Here is a 19,626-nt window from a genome sequence, read left to right as displayed (position 1 = left end):
AATACAAAATGAGGAGCTTTAAGTGCCCGTGCTACCTTACAGACGCGTAGTAGAAATTCGCCAATTTACAAAAGGAAGAATTATGGCGTAGCGGGCACTTAGAAACTCTACATCCCGTAAGCATTCTAGGATAGTTTAAACCAGCCAATTTTACGCGCATAAACGTTCGTTTCCATGCAGCAGGATGGAAGGTGAGGCACATGGGGCTCGATTATGCTATCGCGCTCTAGTCTTGAAGGTGAAGCTCAAGCGTTCTTGAAGTTTTTCTGATGGTAATCGAAACGTTCACCTTTAAAACGTGCAAAACTATGCATAATGTTTCTGCCTACTTCATTGCTTCTCGTTGTGTAGCTTAACTTTTGAAACGTATTTTATTTTTTTAACTCCAGGACCTATATTCAGAAGAATACGAAAGATGGAACTTCGGCTGCATCATCTTGTATTGCTTAGTATCCTTTTGTATTGCAAATGCCAAGGTAAGTTTCATGGTACCTACTGAAAACATATATTTCGTTGCATTTGAGTCTCAAGTTTTGCTGGTAAAATCAACTGTGTTTTCTTACAGTATAAGTAACCGCGCATTTCATCAGAAATTAGAGAATGGAACCTCTCACTTTATAACAGGGGTTACTGCTTAAACGAACAAACTGCAATGGTTGAGCGAAGTAGAGAACGTCCATTCATGCGCTAGAGCTGCAAGGCTCGCCAACAGTGACATGCCACCTTTCTAGATGTCAGGGGCCAAATTTCAAAGCACTTCTTTTCTCCGTAATTCAAAGCAAAATTTATGTGCGGGAAGGAGCACCATGTTGTGGGTTGGAACAAGGTATAGGTTTGCAAGATAAGCGATTGCTTAGCGCGTTTGCTTCTTTTTCAGAAAATATGTGAAACCATAAAATGAAAATGCAAAGACCCGCGTGGGCAGGCGAAATAGATGGCTCTAGCTCAGCGTCGCGTACATTTGATACGCCTCCGGCTTGTAAGCCATCCCACGTGTGGCGCGGGGCTCGTCACCCCGTCATAAAACATAAAAGTATGTGATAAGCGTCATTCTTTACCTGTGTTTAATTTTGTTACAGTTATAAACTTGGTGAATATTCGAATCTCATTCACTGCCCACGAGAAGAAACATTCTGGTTACGCAATTCGCTATCACCACCACGACCACTTGCGGCGCTGACTAACAAGCCCAAATTAAAATTTAGACCCCATAAATTGGATGGGGGGATGAGCGCTACTGTAGCTCAGTTGGTAGAACATTGGACACGTTATTCGAAGCTCGCAGGTTCGGTCCGGCCAGCGGCAAGTTATCTTTTCATCCACTTGACTCTTTCTACTTTTACATCATATTAACTACAGATAACATTTCCTATACTTTCTTTGGCTTTCTTATCTGTTAGTTCTATATAATGCGTTGTCTAGCAAGGAAAGACGAGCCCTTAAAATTGTCTTTCTTTCGTCTTAGGACAACAACGCACATCTATTATATTTATATAAATGTATATATATATATCAACGCACTACTTTTCTGACTCCGTGCATGCAGAACGCGCCCTGAAACAGTTTCCTATATACACTTATGTGCTGCGTGCTTCGCGCTGACCTAACGATTTTTTAAATCGATAGCCAGGGTTGAAATTACTTTTTTCCCAGAATTAGGATGTCTTATGTAACTTAACCGGCTACGTAAGGTGTAAAAAATTACCTGTTTTATGCTTTGAAGGGTATTTTTTGTCGTAAAGTGCGCTAAAAATGCGAGTCATGCCAGCAATGATAAGTAATTAATAAATTTCAAAATTGTCTTAACCTTTCGCGCTTATGCAGATAGGTGTTCGAGCTTTGCAATGAACTAGGCTAAATGCTACGAAATGAATATTAAAAAAGGAAAATTTAAAGATAGTTGAATTTCAGAAAATGCATCCATTTGGACCATATTTGTTCGCATAATGAGCAGTGAAATCAAGAATAATTGATCAATTTGTTTGAGCATAGTTCATTTTGCAGATGCATATGTGGGAAGTGCGTGTGCAAAACTTCATGTCAAAATAGTTATCAAAGTTATCAAAGTTTGCCTAACAAGAGGCACGACCCAAGTTTTGTTTTGAGATAACAACAAATATTCTTTGAGTATTGGTCATACCCCTTGTAGCCATCCTGGATACTTTCATATAATCGGAAATGTATACCTAATAAAAAATGCCTATTCGCGTTAGAGTTAGCATGAAAAAGTAGATTCGATAGTATTTATACATATGGTTTTGATTTCGCAGCTCATGGGTATGTGTTCAAGAAGACGCTGTAACTCCGAAACTACTAACGATTAAGGCACAATTACTTTAACAACATGGTTCTCAAAACTTGGGCTTACATAAAAGAATGAAAAGCGATATGTTGTCGAAAATCGACTGTTGAAATTGACTTGCTACATTCACAGGCAGCATGCCGTCATTGGACCGACCTCGGCCCTACGTCGGCAAATGTCGGCAGCAATATTGTCCCCACGCTGGCAAGTCACGCTCGCGCTACTTTCACCCACGTCGGCCTTATGTCGGCTAGCCAGCGTAGGGCCGATCTGGGCTTCCCGGAGTAGGACCGGTCTGAATTTGCCGGCGTCGGTCCGAGACGCACGTGCCCTTATTCAGCCGATGATGGCAAGCCGTCATTGGGCCTATATAAGCTAAACGACGCTGGCGTGGTGTTGGCCCCGCCGACGTCGGGAAGTCACTGGTGTGACCGTTCGCACTTGTTATTTAGGTGTTTTAGCAGCGGTGGATTACCGTGCGGTATTTACGATAATACTCTACCGTCGTGGTCTGCACGTAGATAACTTTAATAGGGACACCAGTGGTAGTTGCTCGATGAGTACAGTAACTTGATTAGAAAGGCTGATACAAGTGTTGAAAGGCAAAACGGCTGCTTGCTAATCAAGGTATTTCGGTATTACTGCAGTAACTGTATTGTAAGTCAGCTGTGCTAAAATAGCTTATTCGCGGGCCAATGGCTTTCATCCACTACCATTGGCACAGTATTCAAAAAATAGTTCGTAATTACAACGACAGCTCCACTAGAGTCTTTGTGGCATTGAGAACCATATTTCTGTGGAACCGTGCAAGGAAGTGAAGGAAAATGTCCGGCTCGGTAGCGCAATAGGATGTGAAGTCAATACTGTCTCCAACACAACTAAAATGATGAAAGGCCTGCTGCACCAACTACACATGTGTCTGAGTAATGAAGGAGCAACACATTTTCAAGGTCATAAACACAAATTTATTGACACATATGAACACTCGCTAGCGGGTCCAGAATAAATATGCTTAGAGGAATGCCTAAGCATCTCTATATACTACAGCCAACACTAAAACGATCCCGCAGCCTCCGTATTGCTCAAGAAAGGCAGGAAAATCGTGATCGAGAATGGAGTCAGGCGAATACCTACAATGTAGTCAATATTATTCACAGCGCAATCACAAAAGGCGTTTAATGAACTAGAAAGGGAGAAAAATAGGAATAAGGATTAACGGATAATATCTTAAGTACTTGCGTTTTGTGGGCGTTATCACGCTTTTCAGCAGTGATGGTGACGAATCACGGAAAAAGTGCTGAAGATGTAAACGAAAGAAGCGTTGAAGTAGGATTAAAGATGGACCTGGAGAAAACAAAGATAATATTAGGCAGCCCGACACCACAGGGAGATTAAAGTGGCAACCAGAGTAGAAGAGTATGATACGCGGGAGCTAATCGGTAGCAGGCGCCCCCCCCCGGCCCTGATGTTTATCAAATTCACCAAAAAATAAGGTTCGGTTGGTTCGCCAACGTTAGACATTCGCAACGCACGACTGACAATGAAATTACCGCTATCCTTTAAGCGGAAAGGACAATTTTTTCAGTGATAACTTACGGCCCAGAAAATTGAATGAACTACTGCACGCGACCAGAAAAACATTGCGAGTGGTACCACAAGACCCCATGAACACTGCATATAAACAAGGTAGACATGTACGTACGCACTGCTAATCTCTAGGAAAGATTGTAAGGGAAAGGAATCGTCTTCGGGTAACTGTGCAGCGCGGCACAGACAAAGGACGAGAAACGGACGACACGAGCGCTGGAAATCGTGCATGAAAATATCTCACCTATGCCCGATGGACCGGTAACAACACTAGCGAATAAAAATTGTAAGCGCACCATGCCAACAGAATACACAAAAAAGGATTATAAGAAGACAACAAAAGTCCGATGAAAGCCATGGGCTCAGCCGATATCGGCTGGATGGCAGCAAACCCGGCCCATTATTGCCGGCGAAAACCCAATATCGAACGAAGGACGGCGAAACCGGCGTATTGCAAGCCAAATTCAATGGATCAGGCAATAATGATAGAGAGAGAGAGAGAGAGAGAGAAACGAAGAGGAAAGGCAGGGAGGCTAGCGAAGCTTTGGCTCGGTTGGCTACCCTACGCTTGGGATGGGGGAGGGTAGGAATAATAGGAAGGAAAGGGTAGAGAAGAAAGAAGAAGAGTAAGAAAGAGATGGATGAACAGCGTCAAACTACACAACACGAACTCGCTCTGTTAGTTCGCAGGCGCTCGTGAAGTCCGGTGGTCCTCAAGAAACACAAGAGGGCTTTCGTGGCCTTGCGCATATGCGAGACCGTAGGCAAAGATCTTCTTTTCTGTCAGTGATCTTGAGTCCAGGTGGATGAGCTTGACTTCCATACCACGTCGTTGAGCCTGATATGATGGGCAGTGGCGTAGAGTGTTTTCAAGCGTCTCGTCGCAGCCGCAAATGTTGCATGCCGCACTACTGGCCATTCCAATGAGACACGAATACGCATTCGTAAATGCCACGCCCAACCACATGCGGTAGAGTAAAATTGCATCGCGTCTTGAGAGCCCGGATGGCAAACGTGGATCGTTCTTTGTCTAGCATCCTAGAGATAACTAATGTTATCAAAGTTTTTAGATATGTAGACGATTTTTTAATACTTTTAAAGAAACCCATTGACTGTAATCTTGACAAGTCTGTTGATCCTATCCTTGACGCGTTTCAGCAGTGCGGGAAGGGTTTGACCTTTACCCATGAAATCCCTTGCAATAACTCGTTGCAGTTTTTAGATTTAAGGCTCTGTGTAAGCATCACGTGTGCTGGTGCTACAGCCCACGAGCGCAGAAGAGACTGCTGCCACATGATTCAGCGCAGTCGAAACTAGTTAAGCGGGCGATAGTGAAGCTCTGTCTGAGGTCTGCGCTTGGAAAGTCGTGCCCACATGCTATGCAGGACAGCTTTAGAAATCAAGTACGGCGAGTGCTGGAAGCCGGATACCCTTGCACGCTCGTTACGGCAGTCGCGGAGGCTCTCCTGCGAGAGTCAAAAGCACCCCGTTCCAGTAAGACACCAGGGCCGCAATCCAGGAACCGCCCTGTGGTGTTGTCCTGCATTCAGCGCACTTCTCACAATCTGAAGAAGGTTGCGGGCAGGCACGATGTGCCGATGGTTTTTCAGCCCCGCGCAAGCTGGCAAAGCTCTGCCCGAAAATTTCTTCGGCTAAGAAGAGTCCTGGAGTGTGTGGCATGAAGCACGAAATGCCTTATGTAGCCTGCGCGGTTGGTGCCGTCTATGAGATTCCGCTTTCATGTGGAAAGTCTTATGTCGGGCAGACCGGAAGGTGCATCAACGTTCGTGCAAGGGAACATGAATTCGCCACATTTAATAAAGAGAACGCGCATTTATCAGCGCATGTCCGACATTGCATGTGCGCACCGAATTTCGGAGCGATCAAAGTTTTGGGCCGAAGCGAAGGTAGCACCGCATGGGAACTTTTGGAAGCCTATTTTATCTCAACTAGAGGAAACGCGTGTGTTAGCCAGCCTACTGTTTCCTTATTGCATGGTGAAAAGAGATTCTTGCGTGGCTTGTTGTGATCTGACAGTAAAAAGCGATTAGCGTTGTGACCACGTGACTGATGGCATATATTGTCGACGACGAAAAAATAAAGTTACTTGAAAGTTTGCGCTCGTCCGAGTCTCCTGAGTCCGTGTTTTTATGTGTGTGCCATCAGTGTTCTTTCCTTGCAAGTATGAACCAACTCGCCCAGCAGCAAGTTTTATTGAAGTTGCAAATTTGGGTCAATTGAATACAGTCGCGCATTGGAAAAACACTGCGTATTCGTTTGTAGAAGAGTGATACGGCGTGCAAGTGATTGCAGTCGCCACGCGGTGTCCGTTCTCAAGAGTGGTATGGGTGTCCGCAGGTCTTGGTCATGAGCCGATCATGCAGCTTCATTCGCGCGGTCATTGCCGACAATTCCGCAATTACTCGGCAACCATTGAAATATAATATCATGTCCTTCCTCGAGTGCTTGGTGGTAGTCGTGCCTTATCTCGTACACGGATTGTTCGTGTAATCCGTGCCGTAAAGCAAACCGTAGCGTTTGTAAGGCTGACCTGGAGTCGCAAAAGAAGGCCCATCGATTAGGTGGCTGCTGAAGGATGTACTTGACCGCACCTTGAAGCGCTGCGAGTTCTGCGGCTGTCGACGTCGTGATGTGAGAAAACTTGAACTGTAACAGTATGTCATCAGATGGAACAACCACCACTCCGGTATAGCTGTTGGAATTAGTGGAGCCATCGGTGTAAACATGCTTGCGGTCAAAGTAGGTTTCTTCCAACAGACGCAAAGACAACTGCTTCAGGGCTGGTGGTGACATGCGTGCCTTCTTAACGATTCCAGGAACCGATAAGCACACGTCAGGTTGATGGAGACTCCACAACGCAGATGCTGGGCGCATCGCAGGTTTGAAGCCAGGCGGTAATATGTCGTAGTGTTTTGTCACAGTACCGCAGAACGAAGCATGGGGCCTCCGCGCTTGCAAACACGCTACATGATGTCACGGTAGCCGTGACAAATGCCGAATGTACGCTCTCAGCGTCTCAACGATGATTTGAGTTGTGACCGGCTGTTTTGTGCGATAGCGATAGTTGCAACTGTCGATGAGCATCTTGGAAGGCCAAGAAATGTCCGAAGTGCTTGGTCTTGCACGCTCTGTAGTGCGCGGATGTTAATCTTGCACGTGTTCGACAGGGCAGGAAGGCTGTACCGTAGAAATCCGAGAAAGAGTGCTGTCTAAAGGTGCAGCAATAAATACACGGATGGTCCGCATAATTTCCGGCAACGAACTTAAAAACATTCTCAAAGCATATGAGTTTTCTCATCAGATATGCGACATGGGGACTCCAGGTTAGGTCGCGATCCACGATGACACCTAGGAATCTATGGCTGCTCTTATAAGCAATTGATTGGCCTTCGATGCGCACTGGGTAGAAGGACATCGGTTTGCGTGTAAATGCCACTGATGCACATTTATCAGTAGCGACAGTCAAACCTTGCTGGCGAAGCTATGCAGATGTCAATGTTGCCGCCTTCTGTATTCTTGCGTGCACTTGAGGCCGTGTCAGGCCGGACGCCCAGATGCACATATCATCAGCCTAGAGGTATATATAAGCCGTCTGTGGCAGCGTTTCGGTGAGCCCCACCAGAACTAGGTTGAAAAGAGTTGGGCTCAGCACGCCACCTTGTGGCACACCACGACTTGTGAAATGCTTATTCGTAGGCCCCTCTACTGTTAGGACGAACATAGATCTCTTTGTGAGGTAGCTTCTTACCCATCGAAAGACGATCTCCAAGTTCTGCTGCTTCGAGTACTTCGAGAACGGCCTTGTGGGTCACGTTGTCATAGGCACCTTTCAGTCTAAGAACAGTGCTACCGACGGCCGCTGCTTAGCTTTCTGCTGCTGAACGGAGGTCACCAAGTCAATGACGCCACCGAGTGAAGATCGAGCCCATCGATAGCCAGCCATAGCATCAGGATAGATGTTATAATGCTCTAGGTACCATTCCATGCATGTCAGCAGCATCCTCTCCATGACTTTGCCGACGCAGCTTGCTAGTGCGATGGGCCGGCATGATGACAAATCCAGCGGAGACTTTCCGGGGGGGTCAACAGAGGCACCAGGCGGCTGCACTTCAACTCGTCGGGGACTTCGACACCACGCCAAGATTGATTGAATATGTCCAGGAGAATGCGTTGTGCCTTCGGACCTAGGTGACGTAGGCAGCATAGGTCACTCCATCTGTACTTGGGGACGACGAGTGCCTGCACGTGTTCAGTGCTGCATGAAGTTATTCTATAGAGAATGGAACCTCCATTTGCTGATCTCGTGCAACCGGAACGTCATGTGGTAGCAGGTCGGTCGGTGTAGCGATGTCGCCAGCGATCTTGGCCCAAAATTCACCAGAGACCTCAAGCTGTGAGCGACGTTGATGTAGTGCCAGCGCAGCGAAGGGATGATGCTGTTGCGGATGTGAGTGAATGCCTTGAAGAGTCCTCCATACGGGGGACAAAGGCTTGCTGAGATCTAGCGAATCACAGAAGCTCTTCCATCGTTGTTTCTGAAGTTTTTGCATACGACGCTGGATTTTCTTCTGAATGCGTCTGGATTTTCTGAGGTCATAAATGGATTTCGTGTGTCTATATCGTCTTTCGGCACGCCGGCGGATAGCTAGAGGTTGCTCCAACTCTTGGTCGAGTGCTGTACGTCTCGATCTTATCAAACACATCTTCGTAGAAGTCTCCATCACATTACGAATCACTTCTTCAATTGATTCCGGCGGTTCGTGCATGCACTTGTCCTCCACTGACATCTGATACGCTTCCCAGTCAATACGTCTTGAGTGTCTAGGAGAAGGAGAACCGTCCAGGCCTCTTACCTTCACGTACGTGGGAATATTATCAATGCCGTGAGTTTCACTACCTGTGAACCATTGAACATTCATGACAATAGTATGCGACACTAATGCCCAAGTCCAAGCAGCTACTGTAAGCTACTCCTCGGAGATAAGTCGGGCTGCCGTCATTCAGCACCTGAAGTCCGTGCCCTGATGCAAGATCAACAAGGCTCGTGCCTCTTCGATTTGTCCTGACCCTTCCCCACAGTGGATGATGGGCGTTAAAGTCGCCCATCAATATCCAAGGTGCTGGAGTCGTTGCAAATATATCATTGAAGATCTGTTGATCAAGGTGACGCGACGGAGGTATATATGCGCCTATAAGTGTAAACGACTTCTTTTTGACATGTGGACACACGTAGTGATTTCCTTCGTTAGGCTCTACACTTTGGCGAACATACGTGATCTCTTTACGGATATACGCAGCAAATTGACTTCGCTCAATGCATGATGAAGAAACAGATGATTCATAGCCCGACAGTCGAGCTTTTTTTTTGAAAAATGTCGTCCACAAATGACGATGATGGGAAACTTGTTCTCAAAAACGAACTGTCTAAATTCAGACATTCTTGACTGCAGACCTCTGGCATCCCATTGAATTATAGAAGCGCGTTGGACTTGTTCTCGGAAAGGCGGATGTGTTGTATGGTGTGCCATCTTGTTACTGGAAGCCGGCAAGTACTCGTTCGAGTGTGTCCAAGACTTGCAGCGCTCATTTAGCGGCAGGTATCTGCAGACTAGCCAGGAGAGTGCGGATAACACTCATAAGTGACCTCAGGACAGAAAAATCCTGGACCTCTTGTGCGGATAGACTGCCTGGTGTTGACGTAGCCGTTGTCGACTGTGGATGCTTTGGTTCCGTGTACTACTCACCGTGTACAGTTCAGTGCTGTCACTAGTGGTGTCGCCATCTCGGCTGTTGCGCTTCCTTGAGGTTGACGTCGAAGGGGGCGCCAGGTCCGAACTGCGTACTGTGGGGTATGGATCCATCGCTGTACGCAGGAGAGCGATGATGAGACAATAACGGCTCACTGACGGGAACACTGGGCCGAGATTGGACTTCGCATAGCCGCCGTGATTCCAATATTGGTCCGACGTTGTGTGCTGCCTGTGTTATTATCAGGATCTCTTGGAAACGCACCTATTCGTGTCACGGCAAGTCTGATTTCGAAAATATTCGCTGATCTGCGCCCTGCCCAGTGCGAACATGATGCGGGAGAGAGCGCTTCAAGGCTTACCGCTTTTCTCACCCTAGACTGGTGTGAGAGCTTCCGCAAAAAATGCAAATGAACGACTGAAGGTCATTTTGCTAGGTGTTTGTTGCGTCTAGGGCCCTTAAAAATTCATCTACGTTGTAAGGCATTCTGAAAAAGTCTGTGAGATGCCTGCTTGCCAGCTATAACTATATGCTAAGGAAGTCACTGAAACTTCATAATAGCTCCCGTGCTGCGCAGTTGACTGAGATGAAGACTTAAACAAATTATCAATGTAGTTCTTTTTCTCCAACCACGTATGTTGTGGACGTGCTGTGTGGTTTGACAGCTACTGTGTTCTTTCATGGACGACATCTCGTTCTCAGCCTTTACTACTTCAACAACACTTACAAAATTCTTTTCACTGCGATCTCTCTTCTGGTAGACGTGTTTTTTCCGACGACCTATTATGAGTTATGTAAGGACGAAGCATACTAGGAATGAGTATTGCGTGACATTTTCGAAAAGCTTTCATAAAAAAGGAAGAGAGATGTTGCAGCCACGTGAGAAGCAATCTTTAGTATTGGTCGGCTCACTTTGGTTGCGTCTGCTCCAGAAGTAGCGAATGTGAATTCTTGTGAAAAGGCTCGGCGTAGTGTTCTTAAGAGAGCGGCGTCGGATGGGGTTGGCTTGCTGATAGTAGTACGATACCTTGACACTACCAATTGATATCATATTTCCGTCAAGGAAATACGGCAGCAAAACGAGAGCCATCAAATGGCAAAGAAAAAGAACTTCAAGAAAACGTTCCGTTGACAGAAGACGCACCCAGGACATCTCGCGTTGCTACGATGGCTGGCGGGCGTTTATCCCACTGAGATACCGCCAAACACATAATGGAGGCTAGATGAACGCACTTTTTATCTTTCACACTTTCCTCTTACAGTGCTTTTGGATAGATGGATGGATGGATTGATACTACGAGCGTCCCCTTTATAACGGGGTGGTGACATGTGTGCCACCAGGCTCGAAAAAGAATCGCACCGTTGATACGACCGTCCCATTCGGCGCGCTTTCAATATCAGTGTAATTTTGTCAACGCGTTAACACACCGTGAGGTGGTGGCTTAAAACCAAGCCTTGATCTATATCAGGGCCATCATATCCATATCATATTCATATGATAGCATCCATCTATATCGAAAAATAGCTCTCCGACGCTCGCCTGGCTGTCGCACCGCGTTCCCCGTACGCCCTGTGAGAAAACGGCCAGGCTAGAGGGAACACACGACGGGCGTAGCGCTTCTCTTCGCGTTCCGCGACGCTTTTAAGGAGTGCATATCGAGTATCAGTGTTTCAGCGTTTATTATGTTCTTATTGACGCTATATTTGCTCCGCATCCACCATATGCAGTGCCCAGGCATATGTTAAGAACTTCAGCCACTGCACGGGTTAAATCATGATCATGGGCGTTAGTCGTCTGTATACGGAGATGTGCCACTGGGCGTCAACGCGAGTGCGTCCACGTCAAGCGGTGCTATATCTGCCAAACAACAGTAGACATTGTACAAGCTCTAATATACCAATGCACTATCAGCAATCAACTACTTCTGTGACGACACGTTTAACTTTCGTGTTATACCGATCCCTATGGCATATGGATCAACCATATTTTTTTCATTTATCCGTGCTAGTAGGCAACGACGCGATATCTCGTGGTCGAAGACGCATGCAGCTAGCACATATGCGAGTAGACTTGTGCCTCCCATGTGTCACTAGAGAGATGCGCTTCTATTATTTGACGAGAGAAGCCGCTAATAACGATGGGCCGCTAGTGATGTGCGGATCAGTGCGTTTCAGCTGCTAGAACAAGTGGCGGGGTGTACGTCTATGTTTAAATGCTTTACTTACAGCGTAAACTAGTAATCAACATTTGGAATCCCTGATTCTTGATTACGAACTCCTTGATTTCTCAGGTGATGAGGACAGTGAGACAAGTGATGCAAGCGTGAAAGTGATACACGTAAAAAAGGTACGTGCATTTTTTTTTCTACTTCATCGCGTAAATATGCTGTTCCGGTGCTTTATTCGCAACGACCATGTTTATAGCCATACTTTTGTAATGTATGTGAAGAACAAAATATATGCAGTCAAAGCCGACTATATTGAACTAGGACAAATCTAAGTATCATTTATATAGATCTACTTTCAGACACAACAATGTTTTAAAGTATGGAAGAATGTACGGCTACATCGAACAAAAATAGCCGCGACACTGCATATCTTTTCTTCAGTTGATGTAGGCTTTTTACTAATGGAGAGGGACTTTCCTGCATTCGATTGGGAGAGTGAGCGGGAGGGCGCGGCGCATAAAGAACCTAGCTGTTTTCTGCAAAGCCTGCGAGAACCAACACAGTGGAACGTAGAGAAAAGAAGTCTGACATCGGCGCTGCGTAAACCATCCCAAGAAGCACGCCGACTATGATATTTTAACGTACGAGAGCACATTTTAATATGATTTGATGCGAACATGATCAAACAGAGTTCATTCCTCTTCGATCTCTTAGTTTAGCCTCCCCTTCACGCGCCAGTCACTTTGTCGCTACTTTCCAGCGCGCAACTTCATCCACTACATTCGCTACCCTCTCTCCCCTCGAGTCAGAACTAGAAGACGAAGAGGCGTCAATACAGAAATCAAGTGGGAGATAGCGTTTCAACTGGCTTGCATGAACGAGAAAGTAATGGTTTGTGTGTTTGGTACTTAGTCCTGGAATAACTTTCAGGAGGAACGTAACAGGGCCTAGGGCTTTCAGCACCCCCAAAGAACCGGTAAACAGGAGGAGAAACTTCTGTTAGCGCTGAGGAACACGCCGGATGCGCCGAACCAGCACTAGGTCTCCTCGTGGGAAAGAAGTAAGGTTGGAGAAGTGAGCGGAGTCTGGCCTGGTGATGCGCTCTGGCATGGTGCGCTCTAAAGCGAGACTTTCGAACGAGGTCCCAGGTAGTGGTGCCATCCGGACGGATGTGCGTTGTTGTGTCGAAACCCAAAGAAAGCCTTTTGCGAAAGCCTTGGCGTCCTTCCATAGAAAAGCTTAAACGGCAATTCACGTGTCAATAGCTGCTATGCCGTATTGAGGGCGAAGACCGCGTGAAGATGTATTCGCCCCAGTTGCTATGCCTAGCGCTCACGTACGACGACAGTGTGCCCATTCTGGGACGGTTTCTACGCTACACCAGACCGTTTTTTGTGGGTGCTGAGGAGTGGCCGCTGTATGTTGAATTCCGTGGTAATTCAATATGTTTCCGAATGCGCGCGACGTGAAAGGCGTGCTGCGCTCGGTGATGAGCAAGCACTGTGCGCCGTATCGAAAAACGACGCACACGTTTATCAACGTGATGACGCGCTGCGTCGAAAATGCAGGGGCGGCACTGACTTCGGTCCACTTGATTAGGTAGCTCGTTTTAGCGACGCGGAAATTGGTGCCACGTGACGTATGTCGAAACGGTCCCATATGGACAAGTCCCACTATCTCAAAAGCCATTTCCGGAGGAGGGAGAGGTTGCTTGGGGACCAGTGGCGGATTTGTGATGGCCTTCTTTGCTTGACAAAACGTGCACGACAAAACGTAGCGGGAGGCGTCAGCGTGCATGCGCCACCACCAAAACCTTTCTGACGCGCGCCACCGCTTTGTGAAGCCCGAGATGACCGGCAGACTGAGAGTCGTGGCGCATAAGTAGCACAGATTGTCGCATGGCTACCGGCACGACAGGCACGCGCGGCCCATCCCGATTATTTCGGTGGCAAATGGTGCCATGGCGGACGACATACGATGCCGCAAGGCTTTCACGATGACGCTTAGGAGTGCGTACTTCGCCGGATAGGCGCCTAGTTATATCCACAATTTCTGTGTCCTTTAGCTGTGCGGCGCTTAAATCAAGCACTGCAAGGACTTGTGAGTTGTCGTTGAGAGCTGTCAGGTGGCAAGAAAGGTAGTCGGCGTCTTGATGGCGTGCGCCGCTGCGATGAACAACGGAAAACGTGCAATATTGCATCTTGATAGCCCCCTGGAGAACTTAGCATTAAGGTATATTTTGTTTGAAGCCAGTGAAGGGCGACGGTGTCAGTAACGACAGTGAATGCTTCACCATACACCTACGGGCAAAATTCTCCGACAGCCCAAACTACAGCCAAACACTCAAGTTTAGAGGCGTGGTATCGGCTCTCCGGTTTATTGAGCCAGTAGCTAGCATAAGCGACCAGCCTCTGCTACCCGTTCTCGTTGTCCTGCAAGAGAAGAGCTCCGAGGTTAAGAACGCTAGCGTCTCTGTGAAGAATAGTTGGTACGTTTTCGTCGTAGTGCGTGAGTGTCGGTGAGGTTTGGAGGGCAGCCTTGATGCGGCGGAAGGCCGCTCCTTGGTCGAGACCTCATTCCCAGCGAACGTCTTTCTTTAATAGCTCGTTGAGAGTGGCCGCACTAGAAGCGAAGTTCGGGACAAAGCGCCGACAATATGAAGCAATGCCAAACAAACATTTTAAGCTACTTAGCCGTGGTGAGAAGCGGAATACAGGCCATGGCTTGGGGCTTCGTGTGATCAGGGCTCATACCCTTAGTGTTGACTACGTGTCCCAAGTAAGTCACATCACAGAAATCGAACTACTTGAAGGCTTAATGCAGAGGCGAGCGTCTTGGAGAGCACGCAAGACCATTTCCAAACACCAGAGGTGTTCGGGAAACGTAGGAGCATAAACAATTACGTCCTATAAGTAAATCAATGCCATCCACCACTTGAGTCGTCCAAGAACCCAGTCGATCAATCGCTGAAATGTAGCAGGAGCATTGAGGAGGCCAAATCAGGCGCTTAAACTAGTATAGGCGATCCGGTGTTATAAAGGCGATCTTCTCAGCGTCATTTTGGCCTTGTTCTATCTACCAATAGCAAGAAAGAAGATCCAACATAGTGAAAAAGCGGTCGTCATGAAGGATGTCAAGGGCATCATCCAGACGAAGCAGCGGATATACGCCAGGTTTTTATGGCACTGTTTAGGCGCCGATAGTCAACACAGAAAGCGATCGCGTCGTCTTTTTCACGAGGGTTTCGGGGGATGACCAAGGACTAGACGAGCGCAATATCATGTCACGCTTAAGCATGTCATCCACTGCTTAGCGATTTCTGCGCATTCCGAGGCAGAAACGCGACACGGGTGATGCAGAAGCGGAATTTCGGAGCCGGTTTGGAGTCTGTGTTTCAGCATAGAGTCTGACCGAGTTCACTCAGTGACGTGGCCACACAATCGCGGACTTATTTGTAGAAGCGTAAGCATCTCGGATTTTCGTAACAGAGTAAAGATGGGGCCGAAGTTCAATTCATTATAATCTAAGGGCGAAACAGTTGGTCGTGAAGCTGTTGCAGGCTGTACTACTCCTAGAACAGACGAGGCTTTTAGGAAGGTACCGTTTCTGTGAACGGTGGCTGAAGGCACACGCAGGTCACTGTCGGACAGATTTGCGACGAGTACAGCAAACGTTTTGCCGAAACAACGATATAAGGCACGCGGCATTGGAAATTCACCACCAGGCCGGGAACAAACGGCGCATTGTACAAGAACTTGCGCGTCGACAAAATACTCGGCGGGGCTATAGACGGGCACCCAGGCAGCAGATGATAAGGGTATGGTAAATGAGGTTTCTATAATCACATGATGCTAAAATGATTAGTATTTCCTCACTTCAGGTCGTTCAGCACAACATCTATTCGCGCCCACGGCCGCGAAGCTTGGCGCACACATCCTTGATGCTAGAATCCCCAATTGCGAAGAAAATTTTGTAGCAAAACTTCTCATAGTGCGGTAGTTGTCAGCGAGCACGGAACGCACTTTGACAAAAGTTTTGTAAATGACTTGACGTGACGGGCAATGCGACAGCCAAAAGCAACCTGTATTAGAGGCTTCAAGAATGAATGGAGACACTGTCGAAGTGGTAGCAGTCCAATTAAGGGTGCAATTCGCTGTGCTAAAATGCAAACTAACCCGAGAAGCTGCACACTAATCACAGCCTAATATCACTGGTACGCACATGCTTGGTGCAACAAGGAACCGCTGCCTGGCTGTCTTCCCAAGCGCACATACAATCAGCTATATTTCACCGAGGCTACGGAGAACGGCTCTATCAGCAGAAATGAGGTGAGGTGGATCGACTTGCACAAGGTTCACGCAAAATCTCTGAGACAAAAAATCAACGTGAGGAAGCTGAAAGCACCATTTGTGTCAACAAGTGCTTCAACGTGCTGCAGTGTATCTCGAAGCTTTACCCGCAGAGTTCGAATCTCGCATTAGGGGACAAGTGAAAGAAGAGGGGCTTCTGACATCATGCGGGGTCCTGTTCTCAGCGGCTCGCATAGCAGCTTTCCGAGGAAAACTTCACACGAATAGCCGAGTCTGTCAGCGACTCGGACATTCGAGAGCAGTTCCGAGCAAAATGTCCAACGTCGTTGCATTGGTAGCACCAGAGCATCGGTAGAAGGTCGAGGAGCCGTGTAGGAGCTGGATGTCGGGTCACGGACGGCGCGTCCATGAAGATTGGCCTTCGGTACTGATGGTCAGCTGCTTGCGAGCTTTCTTGTATCTCCGCCTCAAAAGCGACGGCAAAAGCTGGTGACACGTCTACTGAGTGAGCGAGGCGGACAAAGCGCTGGAGGTTTCCATTATAGATGGCATCAGCAAAGGCGCTAGCAGCAATAAGGTCCATGGCTGCGGTAGGGTAGCCCGACAAGACCTTCCGGGACAACTGGCTGGACAACACCTTTCGGGTCACGTCCACAGGCAGTCGACGTGAGCAGCACGTTCTTGAAGGCCGCACCGACGATTCCCGGGCGTGTTCCAGCTGTGTGAAGTAGAGTGGAAGATGTTGACGATGACCAAAACGGGTTTCGAGCGCTGACACCAGACCTTCATAGTTTGACCGGATGACTTGAGGGGTGTACTCGAGCAATTATGCCGCTGCAGCACGGAGTTGGACAGGGAGCACCTGAGATTTGTCTTGAAATGTCCAGTCGTTTAGAGAGGCAATGAACTCGCACTGCACATGAAATGCTGCCCACGATGTGGCGCCGTCAAAGGTAAGCGGCAGAAGTTGTGCTCCAAAAACCCGAGATTGAGTTCGGTACAGTATATCCGATTTCCATGGACATGCGTTGCTGACGGCCAGAGTGTGTCTCGATCACACAGATTCGTGCAGCAAAATTTGAGATGGCGTCAGCTCCAGACTAGGTACGTTCTGCAAGCGTGGTCTCAAAAGATAACAGACGAGTACCAAACCGAGTCTCGAAATCTTTCACGAAGGCTCTTCTGTCAGCTTCTCTTTTGAAGCAAGGGTCTGTAGGCAATCTGGTATAGGTAGACTCCCACCGGTGCTTGACTGTCGAGGTTGACTTGGCGCGCCCGGGACAGCGAACTCTGACGGAAGAATCTGATGCGACGCTTGTGATGGGATGTCTGTCAAGGTTGGTGCCACTGCGACCTCTACCGAACTATTACGCGTAGTCGAGACATCAGGACTATCGTTGACACGTCGTCCTCCATAAGGTCTATCTCTGGACCGCTGACTGTTGCGTTTGTTGAGGCAGCCTTGCTCCGTAAAACATGGGTTGCTTTTGTCACCGCTGCCACGACATGTAACGTAAAACAGCTCGTCCCAAGACGAATTCAGGCGAACATAATCCAACACAGTTCCTTCCTCTTCGTTTTATTTCTCTAGCCTACGTCCTGATTACGCAACCAGTGCCGATTACGCAATTGGACTGCATTTCTTTGCTTTTGGTGCGTAGTGCTTATGCGCATCTTTCGTAAACTCGAAATAAGTGCGAGGAACTCGTTGGATTGTCTATTAGAAGCAGCGCCGCATTAGCTGCCGCCTAGTTTTAAGCTGTGCTATCAAAGAAAATGTGGTAATTTCGGTTTTGGTGGGTACAGCGCAAAAGAAACAGATAAGCACTGTGCACTTGCTGTTTTTCTTGACCATATTTTGTGGCAACGCGACTTTCTTTTTTAGGAATTGTCGCGTCAGCTTCCGGTCTGACAGACGTCCTGTGCTGCCGGCGCCCTCACTTTCGATTTCGCTTTAATTGGGGCTATCAGTTTTGGTGATGATTATTTAAAGTTACCTGCGTTTATCGCAGTTCTAAAAAAATGGGTATGCCACAAGTGACGCGACCAACAACTATTCTATATAAACAACCGCCCCGAAGCTAAAAATAAAAATATTAAGGAGTTTTTGTTAAATACTCATTTGAATGTTACTTTATGTGGGACAAAGTTTTTCCGCCTCGCCGTTAAGTTCGTTAGCGAAGAGTACCGAGGCGTGACCGTCACAGCATTTCTATAAAAAATATGTGTTTCATAAAAATATACCCCGTGTAATGGAGGATTACAGACTGCGCCACTTGATAAAGTGGCAAACACATGCAATGCATCTGGTTATTGAACACAGTTATTACTGCCACGTGTCGCTCAAATAATTTATTTTTCAATATATATGTAAATTTTGCCGCGCACAAGAGCTTCAAAAGCCCAGGCACATATATGTTTCAGAATCATTTCCATTGCAAGAATACTTTTCGCCAATAAGTCAGCTTGCCCTTTTAAGCAACCTGTTGTATAGCCTCGTTTGTTGATGACGCAGTTACTGAATGGGACTGACCCACTAATTGTCCTTTTGGGAAATGAGGGACAAATAAATCACCCCATCTGCTGGTGGTCTGTGAAGACAATTAATCTCGAACGTGGATTTCGACATAATTTAACATACTTCAGGAAGGATAAACAGGTATGTGCATACTCCTTGCAAACTCTAATAATACTGAGCATTGCCATGAACAACCACCAATACCTAGTGTACCATTGGTAAGGACTGTGACCTTGGGTTAGTACAGTGCTCAAAAGTGTAAAAGACAACAAGTGCACATGAAATGTCGTTGAGTGTGGATCTACAGCCATGTTGTCTGTCTTCCTACACACTCTGATAAATACACGTCTACGTCTTGTCTATGTCACACTATTAATAAATACACTTTACTGCCACGTACTCAATAACTAACCTGTCAGCAGAATACGTCTTGGAACAATACGGAGCTTTTATGTCCTTATTCCCCGCCTTTTATTTTTATGTGAGCGCGACCTTAGCATAATAAAACTAACAACATATACGCGTACGCGTATATGTCCTCCATAAGGTCTATTAAACTAGTGTAAGACGGTGGACCTGGCCACCCTGTTACAGCAGAAAAAGTATGCTCGAGGTTCACCATATATCGCGGATAGAAAATTGTTAATGTGATGAACTGGCACGCGCTTTCTTCTTCATTATCGTCGTCTTCTTCCTTTTCTGCCTCGCTCCCAGAGGACCTATGCGTATTGGTCTGGTGTGGGATCTGCCCAATTCTGTGGCACACACGCTTTTGCCCGCGGAAGGCTCCTTCGTTCTAAGTGCGGAGTCCATTAGGGGACCCGCTTGTCGTTCATGCACGCGTCTTAGGTAGGGTGATCACGCTCACAGGAAAGCGCTCAGTACAGGTCATAACAAGAGCAGCAATGCTCAAAACAGGGTTAACTAACAAACAATGTCTAAAATAATGTAGTTAACAGAAATAGCCAACAA

At 47.1% G+C, this 19,626-nt stretch overlaps 1 long non-coding RNA gene across 1 annotated transcript; it reads left to right on the top strand.

Moving 5' to 3' along the window:
* Positions 1–396: 396 nt before the first annotated feature.
* Positions 397–18,790, top strand: LOC125759201 (uncharacterized). The gene is made up of 3 exons (XR_007416734.1): positions 397–476; positions 11,950–12,005; positions 18,652–18,790. It is a non-coding gene; the product is annotated as an uncharacterized LOC125759201 (long non-coding RNA).
* The last annotated feature ends 836 nt before the right edge of the window (positions 18,791–19,626 follow it).

The sequence above is a fragment of the Rhipicephalus sanguineus genome, chromosome 7 (assembly GCF_013339695.2).
Source record: "Rhipicephalus sanguineus isolate Rsan-2018 chromosome 7, BIME_Rsan_1.4, whole genome shotgun sequence".
Taxonomy (NCBI): domain Eukaryota; kingdom Metazoa; phylum Arthropoda; class Arachnida; order Ixodida; family Ixodidae; genus Rhipicephalus; species Rhipicephalus sanguineus.
The sequence above is the reverse complement of the archived record's forward strand: the minus strand, read 5'-3'. Positions and strand labels throughout refer to the sequence as shown.